General features: G+C 41.5%; 1 protein-coding gene and 1 long non-coding RNA gene across 2 annotated transcripts in view; both read right to left on the bottom strand.

Moving 5' to 3' along the window:
- Window positions 1-24,346, bottom strand: part of LOC131408217 (ral guanine nucleotide dissociation stimulator-like) — a 270,220-nt gene that overhangs the window by 241,487 nt on the left and 4,387 nt on the right. The gene's annotated exons all lie outside the window — the stretch shown is intronic.
- On the bottom strand, window positions 14,598-23,309 carry LOC131408225 (uncharacterized). The gene is made up of 3 exons (XR_009220721.1): window positions 23,251-23,309; window positions 15,201-15,322; window positions 14,598-15,044 (listed from the first exon to the last, which is right to left on the bottom strand). It is a non-coding gene; the product is annotated as an uncharacterized LOC131408225 (long non-coding RNA).

Below are 24,346 nucleotides of genomic sequence, written 5' to 3' on the forward strand. Positions count from 1 at the left end.
ATTACATCTCTCATATTAACATTTACAAAATAAACGATCACAATGTTAACTTACCAATAAGCACTTTCTATATTCTCGGCTCTGAAAGTATCTTGCTTACACAATAAACATGACAAAGTTTCAAAGATGAGTCAATTAACTTTTCAGCAAAAGCTTGACTTGAGTGTATCTTGGCTTCCTTTTTGACAGTTTTAGCCTTAACTTTACAGTATTGTTTTCTTTTTCTAGGAATCAGATAGTCTTGTATTTGGTGAACATTTTAATTTTTAATGGTCACTTGTATTTTGTGATATGCACGAGTTCAAACAATCTATAAGAACCAACCATTACCACCCACATATAAGATTATACAGGAATGGAAGAGTTTTGGCTGACTTATTGTATGTAATTGTTCAGCCAAAGCAGATGGCAGACTGTATCACTTACAATGATTTAGAGGTTTGAAACAGTATTTTTAAATACAAATAATCTCAAAATTGGTAATATATAAAATATAATACTGTGTTAACTAATCCAGTAGGCCTTCCCACTGACCACAGTGTGCCTGGCAGACGCTTGGAGATTAAATCTGGGCTTTGTCCATGAGTGGGCCCTGGGAGGAGGATTTTGCTTAAATGACCAGAGAATAGACAACATTTTTTCTTGATAATAAGTAATACCATATAAATTTCTTTATAAATCTCTGAACAAAATTTAAAAAATATAACCCGTACAGATTCAACTCTTACTGACAAGCCCCACAGCCTTCTCTAGAAAGCTCAACAGAAAATGTCTCAGCTGACTGTGAATTGCTCTTCTCTGAAAGCCAGCCAGCACTTCACTGATAGCCTTCGATGAGGAAGGCCAGATACAATTCTTTGAAGATGTTTAGCTGAATTCAGAACCAAAAATCTTACCTCCAGTTGGCTCCTCTGTGAGAATGGATGGCCAGCCTTATTTCACAGGCGGGGCAGATGAGGTTTCAGATGGCTTAAATGCTCTGTTCCTCAGCGATGGAAAAGCTGGATTGTGACTTTGATTCAGAGCTGAGATTTCACAGATAAAGATAGGGTCATAGAGGGAAACAAAGATTTCCGCAAATTGGTTTTTTGTTCTCTACAGTGGGAGTAATTTAAGAAGCAGATAGTCTCTCACTCCAACTTCTCTTCCCTGTTCTCGATCTGTAATATCGCTGTAAAAATTCTCTCTATAAAAATTTCGATCTTTTTTCTTTGCAGTCTATTATCATCTTTACGAATTCTTTGACTTCACCACCTTCTTGGCACCACAACGCTAGCCATTGAGATATTATTATAGATTCAGTTTTGCAATTTAATCCTCTTATCTCTATTTCCTCTGCCATTTCTTAGTTTTAGTTCTTATTGTATCTTATGCTTGAAAACATTTGAAGCTTACAAAGTATATCAGTTCCTTATTTTCTCAACTTTTTATTATCTAAGTGCCCTCAACTATCACTTTTTTAAAAAAAGAATTGAAATACATAAGAGAACAATACACTGTAATAAATTGAAGACTTATAAAATTAAGTTCAACCTGAAATCCCTCCCCACTTAACGGAGACCATCTTTTATAATTCACCATGCTTTAGTTTGGGCAGGGTCAGTTTATCAATGATTTTTGGATGTTTTAAACCACATGAGATAAATAGAGTGTAAGGTAAAATTCTTAATCTTGAGAAGCTGTAGAATTTCCTGATGGTTAGGGAAATTAATGGTGGAGAACCTGAATCATATGAAAAGTAGTTGATTAATTTGCACCTGACAGGGTTTGTTAATTTGGTAAGGATGATGATAAGACATATATGTTGAAAAGATAACTTTGCATATCAGAGGCCACTGGGAAAATTCATAATGTTCTCAAATACTATAAAAAATGACCATTTTTTCATAAAAGATGTCATACATGATGGCATCATATACTTCTCTCAGAAAATTTGCAATGAAGAAAATTAACACTTGAGTCATTTTAATTCTAACAATTTGTTCATGCCTATTATTATGTTAAAAATTTTAAGAAATAAAGTGGTAAGTGATGTACTTGCTTAATTTTTAACTTATTTTAGGAAAACAACTTTTTCACATTTTTAAAAAATATTTATTTGTATTTATTTTATGCTGCATTTATTCCTGGGCACAAAGCATTTTTTTTTAATTAAATAACACCAATTCTTTTAAAACCCTTTCAAAAAGTTGAAGAGGAGAAACTACTTCTAAAGTCATCCTGTGGGGTTAGCACTACCCTGATATCAGTGCCAAAGACGCTAAGAGAAAATAAAATGACAGATCTTTGAAACTACAGAAATGGAAAACTACAATAGAATACAATAGAAGAGAAAAGTACAATTTCTATTGTAGAAAACTACAATATCTTTGATGAATATTGATATAAAAATCCTCAATAAAATAGTAACAAACCAAATTCAGCGGCATATTAAAAGGATTATACATCATTTTTAGGTGAGATTTATTCCTGGAATGCAAGGATGTTTCAATATATGAAAATGAATCAATGTAATAAACCACATTAACAAAATGAAGGAAAAAATAAAAAGATCATCTCGATGGATGCAGAAAAAGCGTTTGACAAAACTGAACATGCTTTTATGTTAAAACACTAAAAATCCTTCACGGTTAAAGGAAGCTACTTCAACATAATAAAAGCCATATATAGAAATTCACACAGAACATCATATTCAAGGGTGAAAGACTGAAAGCTTTTCCTCTAAGATCAGGAACATGGCAAGAAGGCCCACATTCACCACTTCTATTCAACATGGTATTAGAAGTTCCAGACAAAGCAATTAGGCAAGAAAAAGAAAGAAATAGCATCCAAATTGGAAAGGAACAAGTAATATTATATTTGTTTACAAATATTATCTTATATGTTGAAACCCCTAAAAATTCCACAAAAAAATTGTTAGAACTAATAAATTCTGCAGAGTAGTGGGATACAAAATCAACATGCAAAAATTAGTTGTTCTTCTATACATTAATAATAAATAATCTGAAAAAGAAATCTACAAACTTTACATTTTTATTTACAATATCATCAAAAAGAGTAAAATACTTAAGAATCAACTTATTCAAAAAGATAAAAGTTTCAATGATGATTTTACAAAAATAGAAAAATCTGTCCTAAGATGCCTATGGACTCTCAAGGCACTCTGAATAGCCAAAACAATCTAGAAAAAGAAGAAGAAAGTTAGAGAACTCATACTTCCTGATTTCAAAACTTACTACAAAGTAATCAAAACAGTGTGGTACTGGCATAAATACACACAATATACTAATGAAATAGTATAGAGAGCCCAGAAATAAACCTTTGCATATACGGTCAAATGATTTTTGAAAAGGGTGCAAAGACCATTCATTGGAGAAAGGATAAGTTTTTCAACAAATGGTGCTGGGAAAACTGGATACCCACATGCAAAAGAATGAGGTTGGATGCTTACCTTACACCATATACAAAAATTAAGTCAAAATAGATCAAAGATTTGAATGTTAGAGTTGAAGCTATAAAATCCTTAGAAGAAAACACAGGGTAAAATCTGTGTGTCATTGTGTCCAAATGCCATTGCCAACAGTGATTTCTTTAATATGACATCAAAGACATAAGCAACAAAAAAAATAAAAATTTGGACTTCATCAAAATGCAAAAGTTTTCTGTATCACAAGATACTATCAACAGAGTAAAAAGGCCACCCACAGAATGGTTGAGAATATTTGCAAATCACATATCTGATAAGGGATTAATATATAGAATATATAAAGAACTCCCACAACTCAACAATAAAAAAAAACAACCCAATTTAAAAATGCACAAAGGACTTGAATAGACATTTCTCCAAAGAAAATAAAAAATGGCCCGTACACACATGAAAAGATGCTCAACGTCACTAAGTATCAGGAAAATGCAAAATAAAACCACAATGAGATACATCTTCACACCCATTAGGATAGTTACTATCACAAAATCAGAAAATAACATGTTGGCAAGAATGTTGAGAAATTGGAACCCATGTACTCTGATAGTGAGACTCTAAAACTGTGGAAAACAGTATGATAGTTCCTTCAAAAATTAAAAATGGAATTACCATATCATCTAGTATTTCCACTTATGGGTTCTGAAATAATAGAAAATATATTTATTGGTCTCTTCCTCCAATTCCTGGCACAGAACTCCTAAAACCCTTGTCATTTTCAAAATGATAAGAACACTAGTAGCATCTCTTGTTCTAATATTTGTCTTTGACTCCATCCTTGACACAGAGCTCCTAAAACCCTTGTAATTTCCTAAGTGATAAGAACACTAGGAGAATCTTTTGTTCTATTGAGGCAGCTCTGGGTGGGCTCCTGGATGGCTCCTGGACGGGGGCTTGTCACCAGACAGACCAAGCCCTGATTAGAAGCTTGGAATGTTTAGCTCTACTCCTTCTCCTCCAGAAAGGGGAGAGGGGTTGGACACTGAGTTAATAATTGATCATGCCTACATGTGGGATCCTCCATAAAAATCCCAATAGAAGGAGGTTCAGAGAGCTTCCAAGTTGCCAATGACAAGGAGTGCCTGGAGAGTGGTGCACCTGGAGATGGCATAAAAGCTCTGTGCCCTTTTTCACATACCTTTCCCTATGAGCCACTTCCATCAGGCTGTTCTTGAGTTATATCCTTTTATAATAAACTGGTGATCTAGTAAATGTTTCTCTGAGTATTGTGAGCCACTCTAGAAAATTAATCAAACCCAAGGAGGAGGTTGTGGGAACCTCTGGTTTATAGCCAGTCAGTCAGAAGTACACGTAACAGCCTGGGCTTCTAACTGGCATCTGAATTTGAGGTGAGGTTGGGTGGGTGTGTAGTCTTATAGGATTGAGCCCTCAACCTGTGCAATCTGATGTATCTCTGGGTTGACTGCATCAAATTGAGTTGAATTATCTGACGACCAGCTGACATCCCAAGAATTGCTTGTTGGAGGTCTGGGAAACCCTCCTACATGGGAGAAAATGAAGCTCAGAACACTATTTATAGGTATACACTCAAAAGAACTCAATGCAGAGGTATAAACACTTATACGTACACCCGTGTTGTTAACAGTGTTATTCAAAATAGCCAGAAGCTGGAAGCAAGCCAGGTGTCCATCAACCGATGAATTCACAAAAAAAATGTGGTGGATACACACAGTGGAATACCATTCACCCTTAAAAAGGAAGGATTTCTGACACATGCTATGACATGGATGAACCTTAAGGACTTTATGCTAAGTGAAATAAAGCCTGCCACAAAAGGAAAAATACTGTATGATTCCACTCATATAAGATACTTAGAGTAGTCAAATTCATAGGAATAGAAAGGAGAATGGTGGTTCCCGGGGGCAAGAGGGAGAGATAGCAGAGAGTTGTTGTTTAATGGGCACAAAGTTTCAGTGCAAGGTGAAAATAGATCTGTGGATGGTTGGAGGTTATAACTACACAATAATGTGAATGTACTGAATGTCACTGAACTGTACACTTAAAAATAGTTAAAATGGTGAATTTTATGTTATGCATATTTTATGACCATTTAAAAAATTAATTATTTTCAACAAATAAACAAACACTAGCTACATGCATGGATAAATATCAAAACCATAATGTGGCATAAAAGAAATTATATTCAAAAGGCTATATGTTTTATAATTCCATTTATATAAAATCCAAAAAAGAAACAAAACCGAGGTCTGGCTTCCAGTAATGGTGGAGTAGCATGTTGAACTAACACTCTCACAGATAACAATGATAAAATCTGCATAAAATATTTTATATATTTATAGAGAATCATGTATCTATATGTAATACACATATAATAAATGTGTATATGTGTGTATGTATAAATCTCTTCCAAAGCAAGCAGAACTGAGAGGGAGTCTTCCCTTAAATGATGGGAATTGCACCAGGAGATATTTGCAAGCTTGAGTCTTTTACCTCAAAGCATTCCAAAATCTGTACATGGCCCAGACAGGGGAGAAACTACAGTCTTACTTGTAATGTTAGAGGATGTATTTTGGGGCTGGCAGAGCAGCTGGAAAGTTAGGGGAGAAATTCAGGAAGAGAGGGACCCACAAAGAGGAAAATCTCAAAATAAGTATGAATGTCTCCCCCCTACACACATCAAATTGGCAGATCTTTGAACAACACACATGCAGGGTAGGCCCCAGAAGACCTAGTATAAAAACAGTTGGAAGATGAAAGAACTGAATGAGGATTTCAGCTATGCTCGCTGCAAAAGAGATAGGATTGGAGTTTCAGTCCAGCCAAGTTAACTCCCTGCTAGAAAAACAACAACACTCTTCAAAGGGATAGAATAGAATCCGGAGTCTCTTTAACTATCATTCATGGTTTCCAGGAAAAAATTTAAAAAATCATGAGATTTGAAGAAATAGGAAAGTGTAATCCATATATGAGCAAAAGCAGGCAGTAGAAGCTATCCCCAAGGTGTTGCAATTAGCAAACAAGCATAGGAAAGTAGCTATTATAAAGATGATCATGGTGGTAAACAAAAATATTCTCATAATGAATGAACAGATGTGGAAACTCAGCAGAGAAATGGAAATTACAAAAGAGAACCAAATAGGAAGATGAAATAAAAAACATCCCTTTGAGTTTACCATTAGATCAGAAACAGTAGAAGAAACATGAAGATAGGGCAATAGAAATTATCCAGTCTGAAGAAAAGAATGTAAAAATTTTGAAGAAAAATGAAGAGAGATTTACAACCTGTGAGATGATTGAGTCCCCAGCAGAGACGGGAGAGACAGAAAAATTAAATGAGGCAGAAAGGCAAATCAATAAGTAATAGCATAATTCCCAAAATTTGGTGGAAAGTCTTAAATTTTACATCCAAGAAAGTCAGGAAACACACAAAATAAAATACAAATTAAAATCATACCTAGGCACGTGATAGTCAAGCTGCTAATATCCAAAGATAAAAGGGAAATCTTGAAAGCAGTCAGGGAAATAGATATATACAGGGGAAGACATTACATACAGGGAGAAATAATGTGAATGATGGATGATACATTATCAAAAACAAAAGAAACAAATCAATAACAAAATGACATCTTTCAAGTGCAGAAAGAAAACTCAAAAGTCAACACAGGATTCTATGTTTAGCAGAACTCACTTTCATAAAGGAAGCAGAAGCCACAATAAGATACCACACACCTATTAGTGGCTAAAATAAAAAATAAAATTGCAAATACCAAGTGCTGGTGAGGACTAGGAGCAACTAGAACTGGGAATGCAACATGATAGTTGCATTCGGAAAACAGTTTAGCAAGTTCTTATAAAGCTAAACATACACTTATTATATGACTCAGATATCCCACTCCTAGAGATTTACTGACACAAATTGAAAACTCATGTTTAAACAAAAACCTTTGTGTGAATCTTTATAGCCATTTTATTCATAATTGCCAAAAGCTGGAAATAAACTAAATGTCCTTCATCAGGTGAATGGAGAAAGAAACTGTGGTGCATCAGTACATTAGAATAGTACTTGGCAATCAAAAGGATAAACTCTTGATTCACACAACAACATGGATGAATCTTGGATGCATTTCTCTAAGTGAAGGAAGCCAGATTCAAAAGGCTATATGGTATATAATTCCATTTATATGACATTCTAGAAAAGGCAGAATTACAGGGATGCAAAGTGATCAGTGGTTGCCAAGGGATGGAGTGGGGGAAGCGGTTGACTACAAAGAGACAGTATGAGAGAATTTTAGGGGTGAAACAACAGCTCTGTACGGTACTGTGGAGGTGGATACATGACCATAAAGTTGTCAAAACCCATAGAACTGTGCACTGCAAAGAGTGAATTTTACTCTGCAAATTTTAAAAATCAATCAGGATGCTGGGGAACTCAGATGGAGTGCAGTGACAAATGAATCTCACTGTATTACAAGCATGTGACATAACCACACAGAAGGGGTGGGGATGAAAGGTCCTGACCTAAGTAACTGTGGAAGACAGTGCTTTGATGGGATACTGTAAAACTAAAGTACTGGACACAAACACTGTACACCAGGTGATAAATGTGTTTTTCATAAGGGTATGGATTAGCAATTCTGAAACTAGTTGACACATTAGTAAATATATTGTAGATAACTGGAGTTAAGTTTCTCACTCTTGGTAAAAGAAGTTACATATAAACAAAAGGAGAATGCTAGAATAAACTCTGTGGTGCTGGATTGGAGTTGGAAGTATCAGTATGAATCCATGTCTCTTTTAATATATCTATTCAGATAGATAGTTAGATTGATAGATAGATTGATAGATCAATAGATAGATGTGTATACTTGAGTTTCTATTCATACATACATTTCCAAGCTCTGCTGAGTGGGTCTAGAAGCAGTGACACTCTAGTATCAATGAGCACACCTAGTTCCCAGATCTGGGTTTATATCATTCTCCAATTAAAAGAGCAGGTTTTCTTGGAGAAGTGGCTAATTCTAGGACTGGAGATGGAAAATACAAGATGAACCTGGAACATCCCGTAGTGCCAGAAAGTAGGAAAGTGCTTTAACAAAACACAGAAAATGATGAGATGTGTCAAAAGGAATCAATCTGAAAGACTTCCCAATGGCTCAAGCTGGAAAATTGTGAGCAACAAAATAAATAATGGTGGCATTGGATTATTACCCAGAGAACAAAATAAATATCCATGAGTCTATACTGATATAAAATTGATTAAATAAGAAAGGAAGAAAGAAAGAGAAAAAAAAAGAATGAGAGAAAGAGAGAAAGAGAGGAAGAAGGAAGGGAGAAGTAGGGGCGGAATCTTCCTCATAGAATTCCAAATAATAAACGTGGCTGGATAGCATGAAATAGAAAATCGCCACTAAAACACCACAGTAATAATACTGTGAGCAAGGGCCGGCCTGGTGGCTTAGCGGTTAAGTGCGCGCGCTCCGCTACTGGTGGCCCGGGTTCGGATCCCGGGCGCCCACCAACGCACTGCTTCTCTGGCCATGCTGAAGCCTCGTCCCACATACAGCAACTAGAAGGATGTGCAACTATGACATACAACTATATACTGGGGCTTTGGGGCAAAAAATAAAGGAAGAGGATTGGCAATAGATGTTAGCTCAGAGCCGGTCTTCCTCAGCAGAAAGAGGAGGATTAGCATGGATGTTAGCTCAGGGCTGATCTCCCTCACACACACACAAAAAAATTACTGTGAGCAAGACTGATTGATGAATGCAAAAACTGTGGGTGAAACTTAAAGAAGAAACAGTACATTTGCAGAGCCTCAAAGCATCTCCCTCCAAATACTTAACTTTTTTCTCTTAATTTCTTTAAAAGACCTATGACTATTTAAAGCAAAAATTATAACACTATATTGTGGGATTTATAACATGGATAGATGTAAAACTTATGACAACAATAGCATAAGGGACAGACATAGGTAAATGGAACTGTTCTGTAGCAAGACTTCCATATTTTACATTGATTACACTGGTGCACTATTAAGTCTAGGTAGGCTGTGATATGTTAAAGATGCATATTGTAATCTGGACCAACCACTATAGAATGCAAAGATGTGTCACTTAAATGCTAATAAAGGAATTAAGCAGCAAAAAAAAGGGTTTGTACAAGAATGTTCACAGGAGATGACCTGCAACACGAGCGCACTGCGGCGCATCCACAGAGCAGAACGCCCTCAGCCGTGCCGAGGAGCAAACGCTGACACACACATGCTGGGTGAGTCTCATCAACCTCGTGCCGAGGGAGGCAAGCTGGACAGAAAACAAAACACGTGGGATGATTTCAGCCAAGATGAACCTATGATGAAAAAACCAGAACAGTGGTTGCCTCGGGGGAAAGAAAAAATTGCCTGGGAAGGAACAGGAAAGAGTTTTCTGGGGGTGATGGAACTATTCTATTCTTAAAGGGGTGAAGGTTATATGGGCATGTTTATTTGCCAAAACTGTACAGTTGAGAGTTGTGTCTTTCTGTGTGCATACACCTTACCCTCCCCCCCCCACACACACAAAGAACTAAAAGATTAATAAAATGAGGTGGGAATGGGATGGAATGTGGATGAAACAAAATTGACAGACAATTAGTGGTTGTTGAAGCTGCGTGACGGGCCTAATATGCTATTTTGTTTATTTTGTATATTGTTTAAATTGTTCTGTAATAAAACACTCGTATAAGAAGACAAACTCGATATACAGTGTTTGCTGGTAAGATATCGGTTACCTTTTGGGAGGAAGGAGGGAGAAAGGCATTGTCAGCGCCTGAGTGAAGCTGGTGCTAGTTCTTGGTCACACAAGTGTGTTCACTTTGTAATAATTCTTTGAGGTTTACATGGATGACTTCTGCATATATTTCTGTACTCAAGTTATACATCAATAAACACTTTAAATCCTGCATATTTGCACAAAGATCCTAACTCAATATCTCAGAATAACAGCAGTGTTTTGTTTTAAAGTGGAACACGTTCACTCATGGCATCATCAGATGGATTTTAATACTTCCAAGTATCTATTAATGCCCTCACCCTTGCGTGGCCCTCTGGGTCTTTCCATTTTTCGCTCAATTTGGCAAGTGTCATGGCTTTGAGTTTTTATGATGGGTATGGGCCCTTCAGGTGGGCAAGGTCCAAGGGAAGGATCTCTGCAGCGACCTTGACCACGGGAGCCAGAGGGAGGATTATGGCAACCTGGAGGGATGGAGGGGATGGTAGGAGAGGTGGCCTTGAAAAGGCAAATTCCAGAATCCCAGACACCCAGTATTTCCATTTTAGATATTGAATTTACACTTCAAATACTGGCCAGGAAGTTTCCACGAGGGCTGCAAGCATCCTCAGCAATAACCAGGCTGCTGAGCCCCACCCCTACCTGAGTGCTGGCCTCAAGGGATGCAGCCCAACCACACTGCGCATACTCTGGGGGGTGGGCAGGACATAGAGAGTGGGCAAGGTATAGAGAAGAGGCGGAGTAGAGGGTGGGGTGGAGAAGCAGAGGGATGGGGACCGGGGGCGGGGGGACAAGGTGGGAGTTGGGGCCCTTAGCTGTGTATGCTGGGAGCTTTTGTCTCTTAACCGCTCCCAGCTGGGAGCTTGCAGGACTTCAGGACTACAAATCCCAGGAGGCTGTGAGCATGGGGCGGTGCCTAACCCCGGGGGGGAGGAGCAGGGCGGTGTGTGCTTGGCCTGGGGCCAAACCGCCCTTGACTCAGGACTCTGGTCCTGCTCTCGCTGCACGTGGGCTGAGTCCCGGAGGGATGCGACGGGAGGAGTGGGACCAGGGAGTTAGGAGGATGTGGCTGCTGCATGGGCAGCTGAGGGCCTGCAGCGTGCAACTGGTTTTGTCCAAAATTGAAGTCGGACTCGTGCCTCTTCCACACGGCATCCCTCCATTGCTTGATTCCTCCTTCCACCTGCGTGCCTGTGGGTCTTTCCACAGCCTCCTACCTAGTCCAGGGCAGGGTGCTTCTCTAAACTGCTTATGGGAACTGGTTTGACATCCCAGAAACTTTCCACTTTGCCTGCTGCCCTCTGCCTTCTCCAGCCAAAGTGCCATCATTTCATCAGCTTTTGAAAGAGATTCCCCCCACAAGGGGGGCCGCTCTTGCAAGTACAACTTAAGAGCTTTGCAGGGTGGTAACATTGGCTGTTGCTTGCCTTTTTTGCAGATATGGAAGTTGAGGCATCTGTGAGGTTAATCATTGGTTTCCCCAGGATCCGCTAAGAACAGAGGAGAACAACCCAATTCCCAGGCAAGTATCTAGTAGGCCGTTTTCACCAACGCATTCCTGTGCAGTGGCCTCCAAAACAGCAACCTTAAGATGAGAACAGCTTAAGCATTTTGCCCTTTAGATTGATCACCTAATCTCAGCTCAGGCATGAGTGGCCAGTCTCTCAGGGACATGGGTGGCGACTCTGATCACTCAGGAAGAGACCAGTCGTCCAGCTTTGGGAGAGGGACGTTCAAGGTAGACAGCACTTGGGCAGCATTTGAAACCCATCAGCTTTAACATCTCTGCTTTGAATTCTGACAAGGTTCCCAGATAAACACGCCTAGGGATAGTCAGAGGTACCATATTCTTTAAAAATTGATTAGAGTGGTGAAAGGAATAGAGCATAAAATATCCTGCTTATTTGCAAAAGATAAAATGCAAGCAAGACCTTCCTGTTAATTTTTTTCTGCTCATTCTCTTGGCTGTACTGTACGTTTGAATGCAGAAACAAAAAATTTGAATTGCCAAATTCTCTTTTCCTGAGATTGGTAAATTAACTTAAAAGTCTTATTGAAACCTGTGGAGGAATGGTTAGCAGCTTTCATGATTTATGTCGTCCCTAAAAATCTGGGCGTTGATCTACAGGAAAAAAAGGCCCTGTTTATTTTACACATCCCAATAGGTTACATTTCCTATTTCTGAATGTGGGATATTATCAAAGCAACTGAAAAACCTGGTCATGGAAACTGGACCGCCACTTTGTCAAGAATTTGTCTCTGTATGAATTAATGACACATGTATTCTTTAACATTTTTGTAAAGAAAGGATGAGAAAGTGTGTAGTGTCTCTGAATGTGGCAAGACAGGGAAGTCTCATTAGACCACATCCTCGGGTTCTTCTCTCGTGTTCAATAGGCCCGGGTGATAGTCCGTGTAGTCAGGTGCAGCGCCCCTCCCCCAGCCCCCAGTGTTCCATCCTACTCTGACCTGTGCCCTCTTCAGGGGGTTCTGATGACACTTGTCCACAAGTGTTGGAAGGAAACATTGTAACATGAGGATATTCATCATATTAAAACAAGGATTAATGGAGAGGAAAGCCTCGGGGTGTGTGTGCTCTGATGCACTGCTGTTGAGGTGTGGCCACAGTGACTACTGTGCTCCCAGCAGTCCCCACAATGGCTGTCTCAAACGTTTGATCTCCTGGCGCAACCACAGCAGCTGTTGACAGAGCTGGGCACTCGTCTTGGTTCAGTGTCTTCCATCAGATTTTGTAGCTCCGACCCTCCTCTGCTTGCCCCATTCCCACTCCTATCTGCTGCATTCATTGCTTTGTAGTTGTTTCCTAGGAGCCACTGTGTGCAACTCTATTTCACAGTATCTTTAGGGACCCACTCTCACTACACGTGTCACTGTACAACAGCCCCTTATCCTGGTGTAGCCCATGTTCACCTCTCCAGTGGAGCTGTGAAGAACCCTGCTTACTCGGAGCTCCTCTCATTCTCATGCTAGTGGGGCTGCTTACGAAGCTGGGCATCTCGTCTTTGGTCTCATCAACATTATTCTTTTCATTGATTTTCTGAAGTCGGAGACGACTTTGTTAATAATGTGACACTAACTGTCACAGGCACTTTTATGTATCTTCCCCAACAGCTCTGTGAAGTAGACCTGTGATCCCCATTTTACAGGGGGGAACACTGAGGCTCAGAGAGGTCGAGTAGCTTCCTTCACTTCACACAGTTTCTTGGTACATTTTGAGTCTCCACTTGGAACTCCGCCTCTCAGGTGTGTGCACTTAGCTGGCGTTCCAATTTGTGCCTCTCTGCCATCCTCTCCAAAGGCACACGCCCCATCCTGAGTCCATTGTCTGCTTGATGACAGTCACCCTGCACAAACCGGCCCCATGCAGGGAGTGGACTAGTCAGGCGTGGTCCTCCAGCTTACCCAGGGCAGGTTCTAGGTTTATTGTGAGAGCTGGAGCAGTGGAAGATACTGACCGTCACTCACCTGAAAGGTTTGTTATGGAGAAAAACTCCACTGACTTTTTGCAGGTGTTGTCTTCTTTGTCTTCATTGATCCTCTGGGCTTTCTCCTACAGTCCGTGCTGTGCAGTAACATACAGTACAGAGACTGGTGAACATAATAGTATTGCCCTGCACCAAACGGTCACATCACTCATTTTTCTAATTATGAAAGAATTACATACAATAAAAAAAGTCAAGTTACCCAGATCTATTTAGAGTAAAGTGAAACCTACCCCATCCATCCCTGTCCCTGCAAACTCACTCCCCTACTCAGAAGGAACTATAGTTAAGAGGTTGCAGCTTATTGTTCTGGACATTTCCTATGAATATATAAATACACATAAAGTTTCTTTTAACATAAATGACATAACTACATCATTTTGCAATTTGCTGTTTCCCAAACCATATATCATAGATGTCTCTCCTTATCAGTGCTCGCCACCCTAACTTAGCTTTTTAGAAGTTTTAGAGGTACTCCGAAGAACAGGAATACCATGATCTGTTTATTTCTTCTTTGATAGAGATGGGATTATGTCCAGTTTCACTATTATACATAATGCTGCAGTAAGATCCTTGTATGGAGTTTATTACACTGCTATTCAACTGCTCAATTTTCCTTGTTTCCTCTTGGTCAGAGACTATGATATATTTTTAACAATTTTATGGGTATTATTATTATTATTGTTATTATTATTATTTTTGTGTGTGTGTGAGGAAGATCAGCCCTGAGGTAACATCCATGCCAATACTCCTCTTTTTGCCTAGGCAGACCGGCTCTGAGTTAACATCTGTTGCCAATCCTTCTCCTTTTTTTCCCCCAAAGCCTCAGTAAATAGTTGTACGTCATAGTTGTACATCTTTCTAGTTGTTGTATGTGGGATGTGGCCTCAGCATGGCCGGAGAAGCGGCGTGTTAGTGCATGCCGGATCTGAACCCGGGACACCAGTAGCAGAGCACTTAACCACTAAGCGACGGGGCCAGCCCTATGGGAATTATTTTATAGGGAATTTAATTTTATCACTGAATAAAGACATTTATGGGGAAACTGGACTTTAAGGTCATCCCTCTCAGTATTCTGGAGAAAAATCATGAAACTTAGAAGGTATGAGGCTTGCTCCATCACATTCTAACAAGTCATGTTAACAATTTAAAGTTGAATGTTTGAATAGCCTCCACTCTCTCTGTTCAGAAGAAGAATGACTTTTTCTTGTCTTGAAAACTTCTGACTCCAGGGGCTCTCAGTTGGGCTTCAGAGAGTGTAAGATATTGGTGTTGTATCTGTTTCTCTTCAGCTGTAGGCTGCATCTTCTAAAGATCATAGATTTGAACATGGTCCAATAAATGCATATGATTTGGTCAAAAATTCAAAGTAAAGAACCCAAGATAGGGATCTATAACTTTGGTTCTTAATAAAGAATTTCCTTTGATATCCTCAAGTCTCTGTGATTACTAATAAAAACTCACCTATGGGTGAAGAGATGTGGTTCTGCTGGCAATGTTTGGTTTGAACATCCATAGTTAAGCCTGCCACATCCATAGGTAGATTAGACTTGACCTCTTGATGACCTCTTCCCTTGGTCTTTGACCTGGGAAGAATAAGAATTTAAAAAAGCTGCTGTTATTAGCACTCAATGCTAGAAATGCCCATTAAAGAGTGAGTTTGATTTGGTAAACCAAAGGGAGTATAAGCAGAACAAAGTCAGTAATATCTATGAAATTTCAAAAAATTCTGATTTTTTAAAATATAACTCTATTTTGCCACAGTGCAAACTGTGTATATATGAATGAAATATCCCTCTGTCCATTTCTTAACTTGTTTCCATTGACTTGATGGATTTATCCTCTAATCCGGATTCTAAGTGTGAAAGAACATCTTGGTCCTTCAAAGAAAAGAAGCCATTGAAATTTGATTTTCTTTTAGCTCGCCATCCTACAGGTTTGAGGAATAAATTATCATGTAATGGTACAATGATTCTGAAATCTAATTGTTAATTAGAGGGGTGTAAGGGATGATTGAATGGTGGTTCATCCCCTTGGTCAAGGGTATTGTACACGTGGACGTGTAAACACGATTCAGGAAGCTGCTTCAGCCCTGTGACATCCCTGAGAACCACAGTGCAGGAGGATCTAGGCACACAGCCATCCGCCTCGATCTCCTGGGTTACATGTAGATCCAGGGGTCTTGAGAGTGGCGTCAGAGCAGATAACTTTTATCTATTTCTCCCGTTCCTTCTCTCCAGCTTATCTCAACCAGTCCTGCCTATCATATTTTAAAGACCAATTATAGTTATTTACATGAGCTGCTTGTTCATTATTGCAGAGTAATAATCAGGCATACTATTAAATATCATTTAATCTACCTAATTAAATTTGTTGTACCTTTTGATTGATTAGAACACTAAAGTTAGTTCAGAGTTTGATATTCACCAAATGTGTTAATCTGCTTACAACTGCCATGTGCCTCATTCCTCTTAGAAGTGTATCTTTGGCCCATCACAAGATTTTAATGAATCAAATCATCATAAATTAAGATAATGTACTGTCTTTTGGATGATCGGGAGGCATATGGGTCCATTTTGGAAATATGCCCATCTGTCTTTGCTCCCCATGGGAAGTTTCTGGTCACTGGGTCTCCACGTGGCTTGCATAAACCCTAGGTCTATAAAGCTTGGTGCCTCTCCTTCTAATTGAGGTAGAAATAAAAGAGGTCAGAGACCCTTATTAAAGTTTTGGTTGCATGAAGTCTTCTGTGAAGACCATCCATGCATATTGTTCTGGATAGCTCTCTGTTCCTAAGACTACTAGTTACTTTAAGGGCTTGTCAGGAACTGTGAATGGTCTGATATTTTACCTTACCTGCAAACCAATAAGTTAGCCTACCATGGTCTTACAGATGCTGGCAAAAGACACGAGACCCATGGGTCAGAGACACAGGACTTAATGACAGAGCAATGGCAGTGGCCAGAGTATCAACATTTGCACTGGTTCAGTAAATCCCACTTCCCAAAGGGTGATACACACTGGGCCAGGAGACATGCAGAGGGTTGCAAGAACTCAGAGCTTAAGGAACTCATATCTTTGATAACAGGCAGGAAGTCTGCTGCCCTTTGGCCTGGGGAGGGGTGTTATTTTTATTATACTGGGCAGTAAGCAAGCATGACCTTTGCTGCAGAGGAGGCCACTATTTCTATCTTCCAAGGCTGACAGCTCTACACACGTTCTTGAAAAGATAACCTGGTTTTACTGGCTTTCAAAGATAAGCTTGAATGAGACTTCATCATCATTCCGTTCTTCTGTAACCTTTATTGAGATTGTGCAAATATGCTATTTTCTCTGTAAAGTTCACTAACTTTATTCATACATAAGGGATGCTTTTGGTTTTATTTATTAAGTTAAAATTTTCTTATTAGGGCAAATGAGGAAACTATTATGGGTTGGATCTGAAGGTATGCTTTTCCAGGAAAAATGTGAAAGATGATCGGTGTTCACAGAACTTTGCCACAAGGAGTTGATATCAACTTAAATGATTTTAATTTGAGTACTGTTTTGTACAACTTTCTTCCATCTTACTTCATCCTCTCTTCTTCCTGTAACTCTCATATGGGAATGGGGCAGTTTCAGGGACTCACTGAACTCATTTACAATATTAAAATGGTTTTTTCTGTTGTGTGTTTTTTTTATTGAGGTAAAGTTAACATACAACATTAAATTAGTTTCAGCGGTACAACATAATGATTCAATGTTTGTATAAATGTTGAAATGATCACCACAATAAGTCCCGTTAACATCCGTCCCCGTACATAGTTACAAATTTTTTTCTCTTGTGATGAGGACACGGCGTATTTCAAGGTGCAGAAGAATCAAAGATGGTGTCATACTTTTCCATATATAGCTTCATGAATTTGGACATAAGTATACACCCTTGAGACTGTCACCACCATCAAGGCCACAAACATATCCATCACCTCCCAAAGTTTTCTCTCACCTCCTTTATTACTATTATTGAGTGGTAAGAACTCTTAATATCTACACTATTAGCAAGTGTGATGTATGCAATACAGTCTTGTTAGCTGTAAGCACTATGCCATATCCTAGATCTCCAGAACTTATTTATCTTGATTACTGAAACTCTGTATCCTTTGACCATCAGCTCCCCATTTCTCCATCCCCTCAACCCCTGGCAACCACCATTCTAACCTCTACTTGTATGAGTTTAACTATTTTAGATTCCACATATAAGTGAGTATTTGCCTTTCTCTGTCTTCCTTATTTCGCTTAGCATAATGTCTTCTAGGTCCATCCATGTTGTCAAAAATGGCAGGATCTCCTTCTTTTTTCAAGGTTGACTAATATTCCATTTCTTTATCCATTCATCCATCAGTGACATTTAGGTTACTTCCATATCTTGGCTATCGTGAATTAGCTACAATGAACATTAGAGTGCAGGTATTTCTTTGAGACCCTGACTTCAATCCTGTGGGCATATACCAGAAGTGGGATTGCTGGATCATATGCTAGTTTTCATTTTGGAGTAAGCTCCATACTGTTTTCCATAATGGTTGTACTAGTTTACATTCCCACAAGGGTTCCTTTTCTCCACATCCTCATCAACATTTGCCATCTTTAGTTTTTTTGATAATGGCCATCTTAACAGGTGTGAAGTGATAGCTCATTGTGGTATGGATTTGCATTCCCTGATGATTAGTGATGCTGAACACCTTTTCATACACCTGTTGGCCACTTGTATGTCTTTATTAGAAAAAGTCTACTCTGGTCCCTTGCCCATTTTTTAAATTGATTTGTCTTCCTCTTATTGAGCCAACACAAAAAAAGAGAACAAATTTTCTAGGCATTATGGATGTTTCCCAGTTGATGCAGATGGTTTTGTATTTACAGTGGTACCAAAAGATCATGTTTCATGCTTTTTCTTCAGCTTGTTATAAGACCAGCAGTAGCTGCGGCATGGCAGATAATCGGGATCTTCTGGGTTTGGAGGTTTACAACATAAATGAGTGGTAATGAACTTTTTATTATTCCAAGGAAATTATTGAGATCATAGTCCATGGAATCCAAGATTGATAGGTGTAGGAGGAAATTAAGGTGAGGATCGGTGATCTAGCATTACTTCTGATCATGAGGCACAGGTATCTACTGTATGAGTGTTTGAATAAAAATATTAGAGATCAGGAATTTGTGGTGGGTGAATATGTTTTCTGAATTATTTACTTTTGAACATAATCATTTGGATTATGTGAACATCTGGGATGTGGGAGTAAGTCATTAACAGGGGGTGGTTGATAATGTCACTATTGATTTAACTTCTATGAACACCAAGTGGTCAATGGATTAAGCAAATGAGTAGTCAGAAAACACAGAAATGGTAGGATTTGGGAACTAGTAAAGGACTGGGGACCGACTGTCCTGAGAGGGAGTGCCAGGACTTATGAGGTTGAAAGTGACAAGGACAAGAAGAGAATAGAAACACACTCAAACAGGGAGGGGTGTTAACAGGATGGAGGGGAGAAATGATCTGGAGTAGCCTTGAGTTTTGACCTTGAGCTTTCTGTTCTTGATCCAAATCTGCCTGATGACATCCCAGGACACAGGTCAGGTCTATCCCCAGAGGATAGAGGGAGGGTGGAAGTACAAAACAGCCAGGATAATTGTCCTAAAAAGGCAGGCTTCCTTTATCATTTGACCCAATTTCATGATTTATTTTTGTAGGGTAAGAGGAAAAGAAGGATGATAGTCAAGTCTTCACAGAGGAAGCAGCATAACTGTGGGAACCAGTCCAAACCAAATCCTGGTTTAAACATCTCCATCCCTTTGAGGATGTCCAGTGACATATTCAAGAGGCCGGTTACTAGAATTCCATCCCATCCTGGCAATGAAGGGTCTCTGGGAGGACACCTTGGACGAGCCCCACCAGGTCTGATGGCCCGAGAGACCACAAGGACTCAAGGCCTGCAGAAGTGCAGGACAACTAGTAAATCCTTTCAATCTTGCCAAAGCGTTGGAAAAACTTGCCTCTAGTCACACAGGTGAATCCCTTCCAGCTGTGCTCGCAGGTGGTCTGCACTCCAGGTCCCATGCCCACTCCTGCTGGTCTTCAGATTTGGCAGAGATGATTCCAGGAGCTGATCTGGGCATTCCACAGTTCCACTGCCAACAATTTCTGGCGACTGAGGAAGGTATCAGGAAGGAGGAAAGGGCAGTGAAGAGCACAGGAGAGAGACTGGTGATAGCACTGATGGCGGACAGACTTGCTAGAGAGGCAGAGAAAGTGAGGGGCCAAGAAGGCCGTCTTGACAGCAGACGAAATGGAGCAGGCACCTCAGTGAGGTCTCTTGGCAGCGTCCATAATGTTTCCTTGCTTTGAGCTCTTGAAACTTTGAAATATACCAATATGTTTCTTTTATTAAACTCTGCTGCGTGACAGAAAATATAGACAGTGGTTTCTTTCTGAGGTGAGAGGTTGAGTTTCAAGTAAGGAGAGAAAGATCTTCCTTTTACATGCTGTTCTCTCATTTTCCTTTACTATGTGTTATTTATTTGTACTTTCAAGTCATCAGCGAGTTATCAAAGTCACGGGATGATTCAGTTTTGCTCCATACAGTCACAGTAAAACCTACTTAAAGTGGATTATTCTTTTTGTGTAATATTCCAATAGATTCCAAAATATTATTTCAAATGCACTTCGATGTCTATGATCTCAAATTAGATATTTACTTTTGATCTCCATTTTTGTGTTCCTTCTTGCATGCTACTTCAGAGTTGCATCTAAGGAAATACCAGATTTCCTTCAGTTTTTTAGATCCATATGTGTTGGAAATTTGATTCATGAAGATGGACATGGCAGCTGGGGGATCATGCTCTTATCAAAAGAGACCATTTCGGCATCAGTAATCTGACAAGAACTCACTGCTTGTTGAGATTTAATTGACTATTTGAGGGATCAAGCTTTCGCTATTAGCACTTCTCTTTCTCTTTGGAGGCGAAGTATTGCCTTCCCAGTCTTTTCATTACCAAACCACTTTCCTGGGTGGCTGTGCCATGTCAGGAAGGGCCTGGGATGTCGGGAACCAGGAGTCATCCTCAGCTTCTAGCTGTCCTAAGAAGGCTTCCCTGGCAGAGTCCAGCCTGTGTGTCTGGGTGACACTTGCAGCCATCAGACAGGAGGCGATAACTCACAAGTGCCAAGTGATTCATCTGGCCCTTGTCTTACAGGGTGTTTCCAAGGGATGAGGTTCAAAATGCCACTTGGTAACCCTTTGAAAGCCCTTGTCGTGGGGTGGGTTCTCGGTGTGAGCTCAGAGCAGTGTCTATTCACCACCAGATGGGAAGCATTTCAGTATTTTAATTGGTAAGGCTGTGTTCATACACGACCATGGATCATCAGTTCCGTGGCATTTCCTGCTGGACCACCCCACACCCCTGTCATGCCTCATCTTTCAAAGCTCCAAACAGGGTTCACACCCCATCAGGTGGTTGTAATGTAACCACAGCACAAGACTGGGGAAAATAACACAACCACCCAGGGGTGACACACTTTAATGGCTCGGGCCCAATTGCCCCATTTGGACAAGTTGGCAACATCAACACTGAGTGTGTAAACTGGAGGACTGTCCAAGACCGTGGACCTCAGAATGCCATGGCCTCAGAAGTCACCTTGGACAGCAAGGGACAGTGTGGGGTCACTCACTGGTCAGGATTATGGTCCCTTATCCTGGTAAAGTAGAGCTCACCCGGGATCCATCAGGCCAAGCCAGGGAGGAGACTTCTAGGGAATTTCTGCCCTAAAGTGAATGGCATAAGGAAGGCAGGTGTGCTGGAAATCCTGGTTCACAGAGAGCGGTCGTGTTTATGGAATGAGGCCCAGCGGTAGCCCTAAAGCTGCATCACAAATCTTTCCCATTGGATACAAAAGAAGCAGGAAACAGAATTCAGAGTCGTGGACAAGGATCCCAGCAAGATTCAATTCTAGGTCAGTAGTGAACATGGAGGCACTAGAGGGGTCTCAGGAGGGAAAGTCCTGTCTGCCTTTAGTCCATTTGCAAATCACCTTTTCGGGCCTTGTCCTCTCCATGTGCATGTTTTGATCTTTTTACATTGTTTTCCCCACTTAGAGCTGATGCAATTCCAGAGATTGAACTAGAAAACTACAAGTTCCTAAAATTTGGTCAAAAGAAACCTCAACAAGAGAAGCAGAAAACATTCCCTCTTCCTCCAGAATGTAGAAAGGCACCCCCTGCCTATGGCATGACCTGGTCCTGGGTAGTGCTGTTTTAAAGACACCCACATTTCAGTGGTTGTTGCTTTGCCTGTGAAAGTGCCATCAACCTTTAAATCCCAAGAAAATGGGCGGGGGGCGGTGTCCACCCCTGGAGCAGCTGAATGATACTGAAATGAACTTGTCCTCGGAGTTAGGGGGAATTGGGGGTGACGTCACTAGCCAAAAAAGGGGCTGGCCTTTCTCCCTTCTCCAACATACAATAAGTTGATGACTCAGAAGAGTTCCTGATTCAAGGAGAAATGTGAGATTCTGTGTCTCACTCACATGCCTACAGAAAGCGACAGAACCACACCACAACTCCCAAGCTGTAAAGGGAACAGGACTTTAATATAATATTCAAATATGTCATTTATTATTTACAACAAATAACCACTGACCCTCCCCAATGGGTGAGTAGGTGCTGAGGTAGAGATGGGGTGGGGTCGTCTCTTCTCTTTTGGGCTTCAGGGGACCCCAGGAATCAGCTTACAATGCTCCCCTTCCCATCAAGTGGGAGGAGCTGGCCCGGTGCATCACAAGCATCCCAACTGTGTCCCCGCTGCTGAGGATGGGGCTGTGATCGGCCACTGGTACGGGGTTCGGCGTTGGGGCCTGGGGGCTGAGTAGAAGAGTCGGATTATCTTCTACGGCCTCCCTCTGAATCATGGCCCCCCACCATGTCCCCACTGCACTGGGTGCTTGAGACCCTGTGCTCAGTGCTGTCAACCACCAGTACCCCATTCGTCCCTGCCACGTGAGCGATCATTTAGTATCACCTATTTCACAGAGAGGGAAACGGAGTCTCAGGAAGCTGAAGAGAGTCTCCCCAGTCACAGGACTGCTCAGTAGTGGAGCTGGGATCCCAGTGGCAGCTATCCGACTCCCAAAGGCCACGCTTAACCCGAAGCCTTACTGAATCCCCTGGAGTCAGTCACCCCGGCCCAGACACTCACTCACCCCAGACCTTGATGATGGCCGGTTCTTCTTGGCCTTGCGTATTTTCTAGGGCTCTGGCTGGCAGGACAGGTTGTAGCTACAGGACAGAGAGGCACCTGTGAGCCTACCAGGAACCACACCTCAGGTGTCCCCCTACTGCCTGCCCAGCAGCTGGAGTCTGGGTGTCCCAGAGGTCGCCATGTAATAAGGCCGGGGGATGAGTGGGGGACCATGGAGACAGGCTCTCTGGACTGGCCAACAGGGAGAGTCCACCCCTGCCCTCACCCAACTCCTGCCCGGCCTCACCTCTCATTCTCGTTGAGCAACTCCATGTCTTGGAACCAGGTCTCAAATCGCTCCCTCGGGTTCTAGGTTGTAATTCTCAGCAGCCTCCTGGAGCAGCAGGATCTTCCTCATGACTCGGTATTCCTGGGACCAGAGGGAAGGAGAGGATGCAGACAGGGCCAGGGTGGGGGATGCTGCAGGGGCCTTGTTGGAGGTGAGGAGTGGGGCAGAGGACCAGTCCTGGAAACCATCCTTCCCTCCAGTTCCATCCAGGCTCTACCAGTTCTCAGGATGGGAATAATCAGCCCCTCCTCCAGGAAGATATCCTTGATGCCATCCTCCCCTCAACCCACCCGCCAATTGGATGGGTCTCCCACTCCTCTGGTATCAAACTCTTCCACTCAATGTAAGATACAGCGGGTGAAGCCAAGGACTGTTCTGCCCAGAAGGTCTCTGATTTCCACCTCTTTCCCCTCCCCTGCAGGGAATGCCACAGCTGCTCCTCAGTCTTCTTCTCAAGGTTGATCTCATTCCCCTGGAAGGTAGACAGCCAGAGTCCATCAGACAAAGCCCCCTAGCCTGACTAGCTCCCTATGCCCACCCCTTCTCATGTTGCACTACTGCCAGGTCCCCAGAGGGGGTCGGGCACGCAGAGAAAAGAGGACTTGGACCTGGGCTGGGCTATGGGCTCCAGAGTAGGAGGACATGGGCGTGAGACTGAGGGACCTGGCAGCACAACTCTCTCTGATGACAGACTTGGAGGCTGAGGCCTCAGGCAGAGGGGACTGCTCAGCCACTTATGTGCTGCCTGACTTGGGGGGGCCCGACTTCTCTCTCCCTTCATGGGCAGCATAGGAGTTAGAGGCTGAGTCCAGCTCAGATAAAACCTCACGCAGCTGTGCCATCAGGCAGCTCTGAGCTTCCCCAGCCTGGGGAACTGGAATGGGTGTCTCTGGCAGAGCCTCTTTTCACTCATCCCTAAGATGGGCCTGATGCCCCAGCTCCCAGGGGCAGCTGCGAGGCTCTCATGAGAGGAGATGTGCCAAGTGTTGAGAACTCAGAGCTCATTTCGGGGGCTCCCGCATCCCAAGGCTCAGAATCCTGGTCCTTCCTGCCT

Source organism: Diceros bicornis, chromosome 7 (genome assembly GCF_020826845.1).
Source record: "Diceros bicornis minor isolate mBicDic1 chromosome 7, mDicBic1.mat.cur, whole genome shotgun sequence".
NCBI classification, from domain to species: Eukaryota; Metazoa; Chordata; class Mammalia; order Perissodactyla; family Rhinocerotidae; genus Diceros; species Diceros bicornis.